The 12,405-nt window shown below is 37.2% G+C and overlaps 1 protein-coding gene and 1 pseudogene across 5 annotated transcripts in view; both read left to right on the top strand.

Annotated features, from left to right (window-relative positions):
- Nucleotides 1-12,405, top strand: part of LOC101128604 (uncharacterized) — a 114,135-nt gene that overhangs the window by 25,142 nt on the left and 76,588 nt on the right. The window lies entirely within an intron of this gene.
- Nucleotides 3,757-3,849, top strand: LOC115931896 (uncharacterized; annotated as a pseudogene).

Raw genomic sequence — 12,405 nt, 5'->3', positions numbered from 1 at the left:
CAGCTCCACTAGGAAGTGCCCAAGAGGGGATTCTGTGTGTGGGCTCCAACCCCACATTTTCCCTCTGCATTGCCATAGAAGAGATTCTCTATGAGGGCTTTGCCCCTGCAACAGACTTCTGCCTGGACGTTTAGGGGTTTTCATACATCCTCTGAAATCTAGGCAGAGGTTCCCTAAGCTCGATTCTTGTCTTCTATGCACCCACAGGTCCAACACCACTTGGAAGCTGCCAAGGCTTGGGGCTTGCATCCTCTGAAGCAACAGCTGAAGCTGTACTTTGGCCTCTTTTAGCCATGGCTGGAGCTGGAGCAGCTGCCTTGCAGGGCACCATGTCTGGAGGCTGCAAAGAGCAGTAGGGCCCTGGGCTGGCCCAAGAAGCCATTGTGCTCTCCTAGGCCTCTGGGCCTGTGATGGGAGGGGCTGTCTTGAAGGTCTCTGACATGCCCTGGAGACATTTTCCCCATTGTCTTGGCTGTTAATATTCAGCTCGTTGGCTTGAATTCCTCCTCAGAAAATGGGGTTTTCTTTTTCACCACATGAACAGGCTGCAAATTTTCTAAACCTTTATGCTCTGCTTCCCTTTTAAACATAAGTTTCAATTTCAAACCATGTCTTTGTGGACATATATAACTGAGTGCTTTCAGAATAAGCCAGAATTGACCTCTTGAATGCTTTGCTGCTTGAAAGTTCTTCTGCCAGATACTTTAAATCATCTCTCTCAAGTTCAAATTTTCACAGATCTCTAGGGCAGGGGCAAAATGCTGCCAGTCTCTTCACTAAAGCATAGCAAGAGGGACCTTTGCTCCAGTTCCCAATGAATTTCTCATCTCCATTTGAGACCACCTCAACCTGGATTTCCTTGTCCATATTACTATCAGCATTTTGATCAAAACCGTTCAACAAGCCACTAGAGAATTCCAAACTTTCCCACATTTTTCTGTTTTCTTCTGAGCCCTCCAAACTATTCCAACCTCTGCCCATTACTGGTTCCAAAGTTACTTCCCCATGTTCAAGTGTCTTTATAGCAGTGCCCCAATTCTGTGTATTACTTCATTTTTACACTGCTATAAAGGTACTACCTGAGACTGGGTAATTTATAAACAAAAGAAGTTTAACTGATGTATAGTTCCACATGGCTGGGGAGGCTTCAGGAAACTTACAGTCATGGCAGAAGGTGAAGGGGAAGAAAGCACCTTCTTCACAAGGTGACAGGAGATAGAGAGGGTGAGGAGGGAAATGCCAAACACTTTTAAAGCATCAGCTCTCATGAGAATTCCCTCACTATCACGTGAACAATATGGGGGGAGACTTCCCCCATGATCCAATCACCTCCCACCAGGTTCCTCTGTCAACAAATGTGGATCATAATTCAAGATGAGATATGGGTGGGTACCCAGAGCCAAACTGTATCAGGCACTTTGATTTTACACTTCTTTCATTTTGTTTGGAACTCAGACAAGATTTGGAGCTTTCTTCTTGTGACCTTAGGTGACAAACATATATTAGGATCACTGATCATAAAGATGGCATGAACTTGAGTTTCTGATGACATTATGGGGCTTCTCTTTCAGCTCTGCACTAACTACTGACTTTTCATACATCAGAAAAATAAAACCCCAAATGTGTGACTAGCAGCTGAATTTGATTTCTAACTGACGGGAGTTGGGAGGGCAGGGAAGCGTTGGGAGGGCCTTTCTAAAGCAATAACACAATTGTGAGTGCCTCTCAATTATTAACTAATAGTACCTCTCAGTCATTAGTGTACATACAAATTACCAGGGGACCTTGTTAAAATACAAATTCTGATTCAGTAGGTGTGGAATGATGTCTGAGATGCTGCATTTCTAACAATTCTCATGTGATACTCTTGCTGCTGGTTTCTGAACCCACTTTGAGTAGCAGCAAGGATCTAGAACACTACTATCCTGCCAGTTGAACCAACGAATGTTATCAATTTCCTGATTGTAAATGTACCCTATTTTCTTGTACCTCAGCTACTTGAAGCTTACCTGCTTTGTTTACTGCATCATTCTATCATATTTAATCATAATAACACAAAGCAAAAAGAGTTGAAAGAATAGATCTATCTACTAAAATAAGGATGTTTCCAACACGAACCGCAAATCCATGAGGGCCAATTTCAAAGCATAATGATAGGCAGCTCGCATTCCGAAATTAATGAAAAGGAAGCTTAAGTTCCTCTCTGTAATGTTGTTCTCTGCATAGCCTCATTGTGCACATCCTCTTGAGACAGTAATAGAGTTCTTGGGGCTAGGGTTTTCACTGCACATCTGCCTTGGGAATATTCAACTTTCCTTAGTTCAATTATATTTAGGACATGCTCTGAATGAGCAGCTAAAGTAATTTCCACTTTTATGATTGCTGGCTAGTTGTTTGAATACTCCTGTTGCTCTTCTGGAAGTAATGGGCATTTTGAGAGAAAGTAGAGGCCAATATTTGCCAGAAACATTAGACAATTAGGAAGAAAAAGGTGTCCAAAGAAATCCAGGGTTCTTCCCAATGCACTTTCAGATCTTCTGATATTTCCTTCCTCTGTCTAACATGAATATTACATCCCAGCTGGTCTTACCTGCTTGCCATTGCCTGAACACAAATGATCCATTCCCACCTCTGCTCATACAGCTCATACTGTTTTCTTGACATACCCTCACCCACTAACTTCCCCTACCAGTAATCATTGCTATCCAGTGTGGGCCCTTATTATATCAGGCTCTGGGTTATATGCAGAACTCAATTTAATTCTCAAGCAATCTTACCAACTAGGTATTATGGACTGCATCCTCAATTCATATGTTGAAGCACTAACCCCCAATGGGATGCTATTAGGTGGTTCAGACTTTGGGAGGCAATTAGGTTTAGATGAGATCATGAAGGTGGTGTCCCAACTTTTTTTTACTCCTTATGCTTGAGGAGCAATTAAGGACTTAGCAACAAGTAAATCCACAACATATTTCAAATGCTGCAATCCTTTGGATCACTAAGACCTCCTTTGATTTTTCTTGAAAAACATCATCCTATGCCAGTCAATACAAGCACTGAAAGTTGAAATTGAGAAAAATCTGATAAAATGTACATTTCAGATTTGTCTCAGATACTTATCTCCAAAAGCTAAATTTTCACTTTCTTTCTCCCTTGAAGTCAAATTGTTCTGTAATCTTTGATATGTTCAGAGCCCATAGAATCATGTTTGGTTCTCTAGCCAATGTTTGGACATAAAACCTTCAGATAAAGTTTCTGTAGTGGTAAAGGAAGAGGTGGAACTGTGCAACATTTTCAAATGAATGAGTCTGACTAATGAAATTTGGTGCGTAATTTAAACAAAATTATGATATAATGGTGGGAGGGGATATTAGTTATGTTTTTGGTAAGTAATAAAACTAATGATTTTTTTAATACAAGAGATATAAACATCTGAGGACAAGGAGAATATTTTTTGTCTTAATTTTTTGCTCCCAATAAAAAGCTATTTTATCATTTTTCCTAAAATATAAACAATCATTTTTGTTCTAATTGGATAAACAACTTTCTGGAAATTTATATAAAAAGCACAGAAATATAAGCTTCCCTTGTTAAAAATAACATTTTTGTTAGTTTATTATTACTAAGGTTATGATCATAATGGAAATGTCAAAGGATGCAGACTGACAGAAAAAAACCTACATTTTGGAGCATGTGCTTTCAGACGCTTCACTGTAATATTATTTTGTTGTTGATTTGTTTTACTTTTATATGTTGATCCTTTTGTAGTTCATAAGTGTGATGCTTGGGTCTTCCCATTCATGTGTGAGATGTACTTCACTCAAACGTTGGCACATTACCCATACGATGTGGAAAAAAAAAAACCTTTTACATGTTAATCAGTACCTATCTACAACATACTTTCAATTGACCTTACAGGACTTCATTATGTGGGTGTACCTTAACTTATCACTTTTGCTGAACATTTAGGTTGTTAGCAATTTTGCTGTTGTATATTCGGCTATAATGACAATTTTTATAGCCTATTTTTTACATTTTAATATTTATTTTTATATAAGCTACATCTAACATTTCCTTAGTATGTTAACATAGAGTTACTGGGTCAAAGAACACTACTAGAATTATTTCCTTAAAAAATAGATGTAGACCATGGAATACTGTGCAGTCATAAAAAAGGATGAGTTCATCTCCTTTGCAGGGACATGGATGAAACTGGAAACCATCATTCTCAGCAAACTAACACAGGAACAGAAAACCAAACACCACATGTTCTCACTCATAAGTGGGAGTTGAACAATGAGAACACATGTACACAGGGAGGGGAACATCACACACTGGGGCCGTCTTGGGGTGGGATGCTAGGGGACGGATAGCATTAGAAGAAATACCTAATGCAGATGATGGGTTGATGGGTGCGGCAAACCACCATGGCACTGCTATACCTATGTAACAAACATGCACGCCCTGCACATGTATCCCAGAATTTAAAGTATAATTTTAAAAAGTAATATCTCCATTAAACTGTGTGTGAGTTCCTTGGGGGCAGGATTACTATCTTATTGATCTCCGTATTTTTAATCTGATGAAAAATACTTGATGTAAGATGGACACATTCTAATCACATAATCCCTTAAAAGCAGATAACTTTCTCTAGCTGTAGGCAGAAGAGGTGCACTAGAAGGAGAAGTGAAGGAGATTCCAAGTGTAATAATGGCTCAAAGCACACTAGCTTATCTGGAGATGGAGGAATTCAGGCCACCTTACGTCCCTGAGAGAGGCTCTTGGTTCACAGCCTACAAGGAAGCAAAGACTTCACCTCTGAAGCCCAAATACCTGGATTCTGACAGCCAACCTGAATGAGCTTGGAAGAAGATTCTCCCTCAGAACCTCTGAATACTAGTCCAGCTTGCCAACAACTTGATTTCAGCCTATAAAACCCAGGCCAGAGAAAACAGCTGAGCTCACCAGACTTCTGAGCTACAGAACTGTGAGACAATAAATTTGATTGGTTTAAGTAGCCAAGTTTGTAGTTATTATAAGGTAGCAATAGATCATAAATATGTCATACTTTACATCAAAAGACCCAATTGGCTGAACAATGTTTAAAAACATTTATTCCTAACTCAGAAGGCAGGACAATGAGAAATTATTATACTCTAATATTTTACCTGTCACATTGGGAAATATATAAAAAGAAGTTGTGGTAGCAAAATTCATTGCTTCATGGTATTCACCATGATATTTCAAAAGAACAAGCTAACCATTTTTCTAAATGCTACAATCTGACAAAATTGTAAATATAATCAGATTGTGGCTTGATTTAACCACGTATAGTGAGAGTTGGATTTGAATGAAGGTATAGATACTCTAAAGTAGCTCAGATGATTTGTCATTATAATTTGTTGTTATTTACTTTCTCTGCATTACAACCTCTGTTTAAAGAATCTGGTTTTTAAAATCTTGGTTTAGATAAGCAAAAATAATATCTAGAGTAGGTAAGCCTTCAGAAAAATGAAAGCATTCATGAGCCCCTGGTGGGTATATAAATTGGTCCAAAGTTTTGGGGGAGTAATTGGTGATACATTTCAGAAGTCAGGATAATGTACTTGACTTTTGACCTAAAATTCCACACCTATTTTTTTTTGAGTAATGTATTTTATTCTACTAATTTATTGAAGTTTCATATAATACAAATACAAGAACAAAAGGATAATAATTTAACAAAGCAAAAAGAATTCCTTTTATTTAATGGATGGAAAATAACCTTTGGGGCATTAAAATCTTGCCCGACTTACACAATCAACATTATGATTCATTGACATCTTGCATTAATGATCTCACAACATAGAATTTCTTAATTTCATTCTTGTGCTGATCTCAAGGGAAAGTTGAAGGTAAGGGAATGGACTCCTTGACTCAGCCCTGGCACATACTAATCTATTTTCTGTGTCTATATTTTACCTTTTCTGGATATTTCATGTGAATAGAATCATACAATATGTTGTTTAACTTAGCAAAATATTTTCAAGGTTCATCCATGTTGTAGCAGGTATTAGTACTTCACTTCTTTCTGTCACCAAGTAAGTATCCATTGTGTGAATACACCACATTTTATTTATCCATTCATCAGTTGATGGACATTTGAAATTTTTCCACTTTTTTGCTATTATGAATAATGCTGGCATAAACATACAAATTTTTGAATATACATATGGGTTTGTTTCTCTTGACATATTCCTGGGAGTAGAATTATTGGGTCCTATAGTAACTTATATGATTAACCTTTTCAAGAACTGCCAAACTATTTTTTAAACTGGTTGCACCCTTTTAAAATTCCTCCTGGAACATTTCAGGGTAATCTATACATTTTTTAAGGTTACATTGTGTGCCTATGCCATGGCTTTGTATATAATGGACAACTACTGAATATTGTTGAATGAACCAATGAATGATAACAATGAAAAGTTAAATTCTCATATATAATCGTCTTAAAAGTTAACATCCAATATACACAAAGTAAGTACTTAATACACTGAGTTCTACCAATACATGACAAGTGTGTTTTTCTGTAGTAAATCTGAAATATCAGTATTAGCTGCCTGTATTAGTTTGTTCTCGTGCTGCTATGAAGAAATACCTGAGATTGGGTAATTTATAAAGGAAAGAGGTTTAGTTGACTCACAGTTTAGCATGTCTGGGTAGGCCTCAGGAAACTTAAAATCATGGCAGAAGGGGAAGCAAACACATCCTTCTTCACATGGTGGCAGGAGAGAGACATGCAAAGTGAATGGGGGAAAAGCTCCTTATAAAACCATCAGATCTCATGAGAACTCACTCACTATCACGAGAACAGCACGGGGGAACCGCCTCCATGATCTAATCACCTCCCACGAGGTCCCTCTCACAACCCATGGGGATTACAAGTTGGATGACAATTCAAGATGATATTTCAGGTGGGGACATAGCTAAACCATATTACTGCCTGTCTTTGTTTGAGCTGCTCTAACAAAATACCCTATACTGGGTAGCTTAGAAAGAACATGTAGGCAAACCCAAACAAAAACTATCTGTGTAAAATAATAAAAATACTGTCTAATTAGTGGAGTTTCCTGTGCGACCAGTCATTTTGTTTGGTATTTTGATCTTTCTCCTCAGGCAGCTGGTGTACTTTATATGCCTGGTGATCATTGGTTGGCCACTCATATTTAAGAGAAGAGGACTGGCTTGCTAGTGCAGCTCCCGCTTCCTGGTGCAGTGGTGATGTGATAGCAAGCTCTCTCTGTGTGTGATAGAGTTGAGTGGGAAGTGGCATTCTTCACTTCAGGATGAAAAGGAGTAGGCTGCTAGACTGTGGGTCTCAAAATTCCAGATGAGGAGAGATTTACTGTGGGCATCAATAGTCACCTTCAAAACATTCGCTTACCTAGACATTCAGTTTATAAAGAAAAGGCTTTTGTTTTATTTTTACCCAGGAGACAAAAGCACGTGACTCTGAATGGGGTGGAAGAAGCTGATGAAGTTTGCCAGGTGGGTTAGTATTCTTTCTAGAACACCTGTACTTTAATCAGTGTACATTTTTCTTGCTTCTTATGAAACTAAAACTGAATTTCCATAGGGATAATGGTCATTTAATTGTCTTCTAAACAGGCATATTTTGAGAAAAGTGGGGGCTTCTATTAATTATTCTAGGAAAATAAGTTAAAGACTGCCCTAGAAAGTCATGATACAAGATGTTTCATCTATATGATTGGCTTTTAGCTTTGCAGATACTTAGCAGTTTACTGCAGTAACTTTTCCTGTTTGTTTTATCAACCCATTTCCATTTATTTTTGATCTTGCAGAAATATGTTGACATTTCTTATTTGTTGGTAAAATATGCACACACACCTCCATTTCTCTGCCACGTTATCTTTTTTATATGACGGTTCTATTTTATACTTGTATCCTTTTTTTAATCAGTAGGGTTTTGTGAGGTATTGGAGACAAATATGTGTGCAAAATTGCATCTAGAATTGATAGAATTTTAAAGAAAATTTGTTCAACTTTGGCATTTGTGGATTTAATTGATGCCACCAGTGAGGCTGTATTAATTATGATTTATGTTAAAATTAAGGTCTGACAAAAGTGAATATTTATTAAGTATACAGTGTTGATAGTTAGAATTAGAGTCAGAATATATGCCCTTTAGGTGGAGAAAAAGACTTTAAGCCAGGATTAAAGCACTTGTATAGCATTCGTATAATAAAGAATTTTGCTAATATAACCAAATTGGGCATGAGCTCAGTACCAAATAATGAACAGTTTGAGTTGAAAAACATTTAAAAAGAAATGCAAATTTTAAGCTTTTACATGTTCACTCCATTGCTCCCTGAGATCATTTGGATAGCAGAGGAAAGGACATTACAGGCAGAGGGTGTATGAAGTGCAATACTCTGAGCAAGGAGCTTGCCTGCTCTGTTCAAAGAACAGTGACGAGTGATGAGCCCAGTTGAGTTAAGGTGAAATGAATAAGGGAGGAGGGAGGAGGAGATGTAGTCAGAGAAGTAATGGGGCCAGCTCATGTAGGTCCTGGTATACCATGGTAAGGACTCTTAGTTTTTATTCTGAGTGAGATGGAAAGCCATTGAAAGGTTGTGAATAGAGGAGTGAGATTATGTTTTCATGGAATCTCTATGTCTGTTCTTTGGAGAATATGCTGAAGCTGGACAAACTTATTATGAAACAGTAGGTCAGGTAGGAGGTAGTTGCAATAATACAGGCAAAAATTATTGTGTTGTGCACCAAGTTGATGTTTTGTGATAAACAGCCAAATTCTGGATCTATTTTGAAGATAGAGAAAGTAGGGTGCATTGACAAATTTTGTGTAGATAAGGAAAGACATACAGAATGGTGCCCAAATTTACATGTCCTAGTTAGATATGAGCTGTATGAGGACAGGAGTCATATATGCTTGTTCAGGGTTTTATCCTTTTCTAGTATCTAGTTCACAGACAGCAATAAGAAGTACTGAATGAATGAATAAAACATTCATGTAGGACACTGTATCAGAATTTGTATATAAAGCAGAGATCCCTCTTTTCTAGGCTACCAAATTCTTGATCTTTCTGAAAGTCCCTTTTCTCAGGCACAGGGATGGAAGATGTATGGATTCTTCCTTTTCGGATCCAGGTGCTTCTTCCAAATATCCTCCTGTCAGTCTCACTCTGGTGGCTGTCACCCTGCAGGGCAGTGGTTGGTTATTCTTTACCTTTCTAGATTATGCAGAGAAAGGTGTTGTGAAGACCAGCTTCCTCTGTTTCCTCCAAGATTCAGACTACTCAAACTGCATGTTCATTCTCAGAGAGAAAGAGGGGCCATATTCCATTTTCTCAAGATCCAATGCACTCACTCATCTGTTTTTTGAAAGAGTCTTTGTATTTTGAAAGAGTGACTTCTGACCTCTCAAGGAAACTTTCACAACATGAGTCTTCAGAGCCCTCGATTTGGCACTACCTGTAGCACAGAGCACCCCAATCAAAGGCCTAATGAGTCATTTTAATCCTGTTACTCTGGTAATTTTCTATTATGGGTATAACACAGTTATTTCCTTAGTGGTGCCTAGAAACAGTGTATGTTGACCTAGTTACAAACGTTCTTTACACAGTACAGTACTACACAGTGTGGAAAAATCTATTTGAACATATTTTAGAGTAAAATGATATAATAAAGAATAAAACTCAAAATTCTACTTTCAAAGTTTTGGCCACAGGGAAAGGTGATGAATCCAATTAATAAGGCTCATGATTATCAATAAAAAAGTATATAAAGGATAACAGAATAAAGTTTTGAGTTTTAGCTTTCAAAAATTCATTTATCCCTGTGACAATTTTTAAGGTTGTTGGAGAGATGGTGCTGACAAATATGTCAGAATGCCCTAGAAATTAAGGGTATCACTTTAGCAACTGAGAGAAGTAATTCTGAATTTTGAACAGAAAAAAAAAAGAAAAAGAGAAAAGAAGAGAAAAAGTTGTTACCTTCAGAAGAACCAAGCCATTGCAAATATGTCCCTGTTAAGTTGATTGGATTGCTGTGAAAATGTCAAGCATCTCTGGGCTAATTGCTTAGAACACCCTTCTATTTGCTACTTAAAAAATGAATAAAATGTGAAAAGGTGTCTTTGATCTAGATTTCTGAATCTACACTGGTATGTTTATTTTAGGCATCATAATGGTAAATACGTAAAGCATGTTTCAAAATTTTCAGTTAATTCCTCTATAAAGGCAACCTTTATTCAAGGAATATATAGTGAGGGTGAGGTTATCATAGACTTTTCTTGCTAATTTTGGGTTGCAAATTTCTAACCAACTTTCTATAAAAAATGTAATATGAGACAAATATGAGAAATAAATGACATTTCTTTTTCTTGGTGGGATCCTGTGCTTCATAAGAAACGCTGGATGAGTTTCCGTATTCCAGTTTAGAAAAACATATTGGGGCTATAGCTTAAAAGCAACACTTATGTGATTTTTTAGCAATCTTTGATGAACTCTAGGAAAATGGGGCTAAAATGTTTCTCGAACTTTATCACAGCTAATCAAACTTAGAGTCAAATAATATGTAGGCTGAGTAAAAGTTTCCACATAGAACAAAATATTTTTTTAAAATGTGACTTATGGCACATTTTAATATTTTTTTCTCACTTCCCTACTTTGTTACATTCTATTCTCAAGCCTTTGGGTTAGTCCTTATTCTTAAATTCATACATGCCATGTATTGTGCTATAATTCATTCTTGGATGATGACTATATTACAGAATGATTTGAAAAAAGTAATTATTCTTTTTTTCATTCATTGTCATTAAACCAATCAAAAGCATTAGACTTGTCATGGGGTTTCTGATTGTTTTAGTCTGATTGGGCAGTCATAACAAAGTACCATAGACCGGTTGACTTGAACAAGAGAAATTTACTTTCTCACAGTTTGGAGGCTGAGAAGTCCAAGATCAAGGTGCCAGCCAGTTGGGTTCCTGGTGAAAGCCTGCTTCCTCACTTGCAGATGGCTGCCTTCTCTTTGTGTGCTCACATCGCCTCTCTTCAGGTGCATGTGCCTGGAGAGAAGGAGAGAGGTCTCTCTCTCTCTTCCTCTTCATATAAGCCACTGTACTATCAGATTAGGGCCCCACCCTTATGACCTTATTTAACCTTAATTACCTCCTAAAGACCCTATCTCCAGATAGTCACATAAGGCGTTAGGGCTTCAACATATGAACTTTGGGCTTCAACATATGAATTCAACGTATGAATTGGAACACAATACAGTCCATTGCACTGATTTGTCAACAGATCTGTGTCAGTATTTCCAGTGGTTTATCATGCTGATGGTCTTTCAGTTTCTGCAATCAACATTTACAGAACTGTACTGACACTTTGCTAGACTCGGAGCATATACTCTGTACCTGATACTATGCTAGGTTTGAGGCATTATAAAAATATATAAAAGAGTCTCCTGATTTTAAGCTTATAGTCCGATAGTCTAGATTGTATATATATATATCCACAAACGTCATTAATAGTTCTGAAATAAGTAGAATCAAATAGGCTAAAAGTAAGATTATAGTTAATACACTTTTAAAACCCACTCTGATATCAATACCCCTGTTAGACCTTTGCAAGGCTGTCTTGTGGTTAATTTCTTAACTTAGGTGGTAAAAGTTCAGGAGATACCCTGAGTATATAAGCATTGAGGCTAGCCCTGTCCTGCCAGTTTCCTTGGTATTATTGTGACTGTTAGGTTTTAAAGCTCTTTCTATGTGTGTTTGCCCTTTTATTAATTTTAGTCAGTGGACCCACCTTTTCCTTTTTACACTGGTGTGTCGATGGCCTTTCCTTGTAATAACAGTTGACATAATCCTGTTGAACTGAAAGAAAACACTACTAAGGAAAACACAGGATATTTCCAACTTTCTCAGACCTCTGTATGGAGGAATGTAGGTTTTGAGCCAGGGTCAAGCAGAGAAAGAGATACCAGTGTACAACCAAATATTTCAGGCTCTTGGGCACTGTTTGCTTTGTTTGGGACTGACATCATTACCCTTACTCTATTCTCATACTGAATTGGAATTACAATATATATATATTTTTAACTTGTCTGACTGGCAAATGTTCAAACCAGCAATAACAACCAATGCTGGCAAATAGTCAAGGATATGAGCATTCCCTCACTTTTATGAGAGACACGTGAATTCCTCCATTTGTTTTGGAAAATAAATCTAGCAGCAACTATTTGAATTAAAACATCTATACGTTACACAGGAATTCAAATTATTGAATTCTTACATATTAAAATCACACTTGATATAGAACATGTATAGACATAATACTATTTGTATCATTGTAGTAACAATAAATCATAAGCTGTCTGAATGTC

This window comes from Gorilla gorilla, chromosome 22 (assembly GCF_029281585.2).
Source record: "Gorilla gorilla gorilla isolate KB3781 chromosome 22, NHGRI_mGorGor1-v2.1_pri, whole genome shotgun sequence".
Classification (NCBI taxonomy): domain Eukaryota; kingdom Metazoa; phylum Chordata; class Mammalia; order Primates; family Hominidae; genus Gorilla; species Gorilla gorilla.
This window is presented reverse-complemented; position numbering and strand designations above follow the sequence as displayed.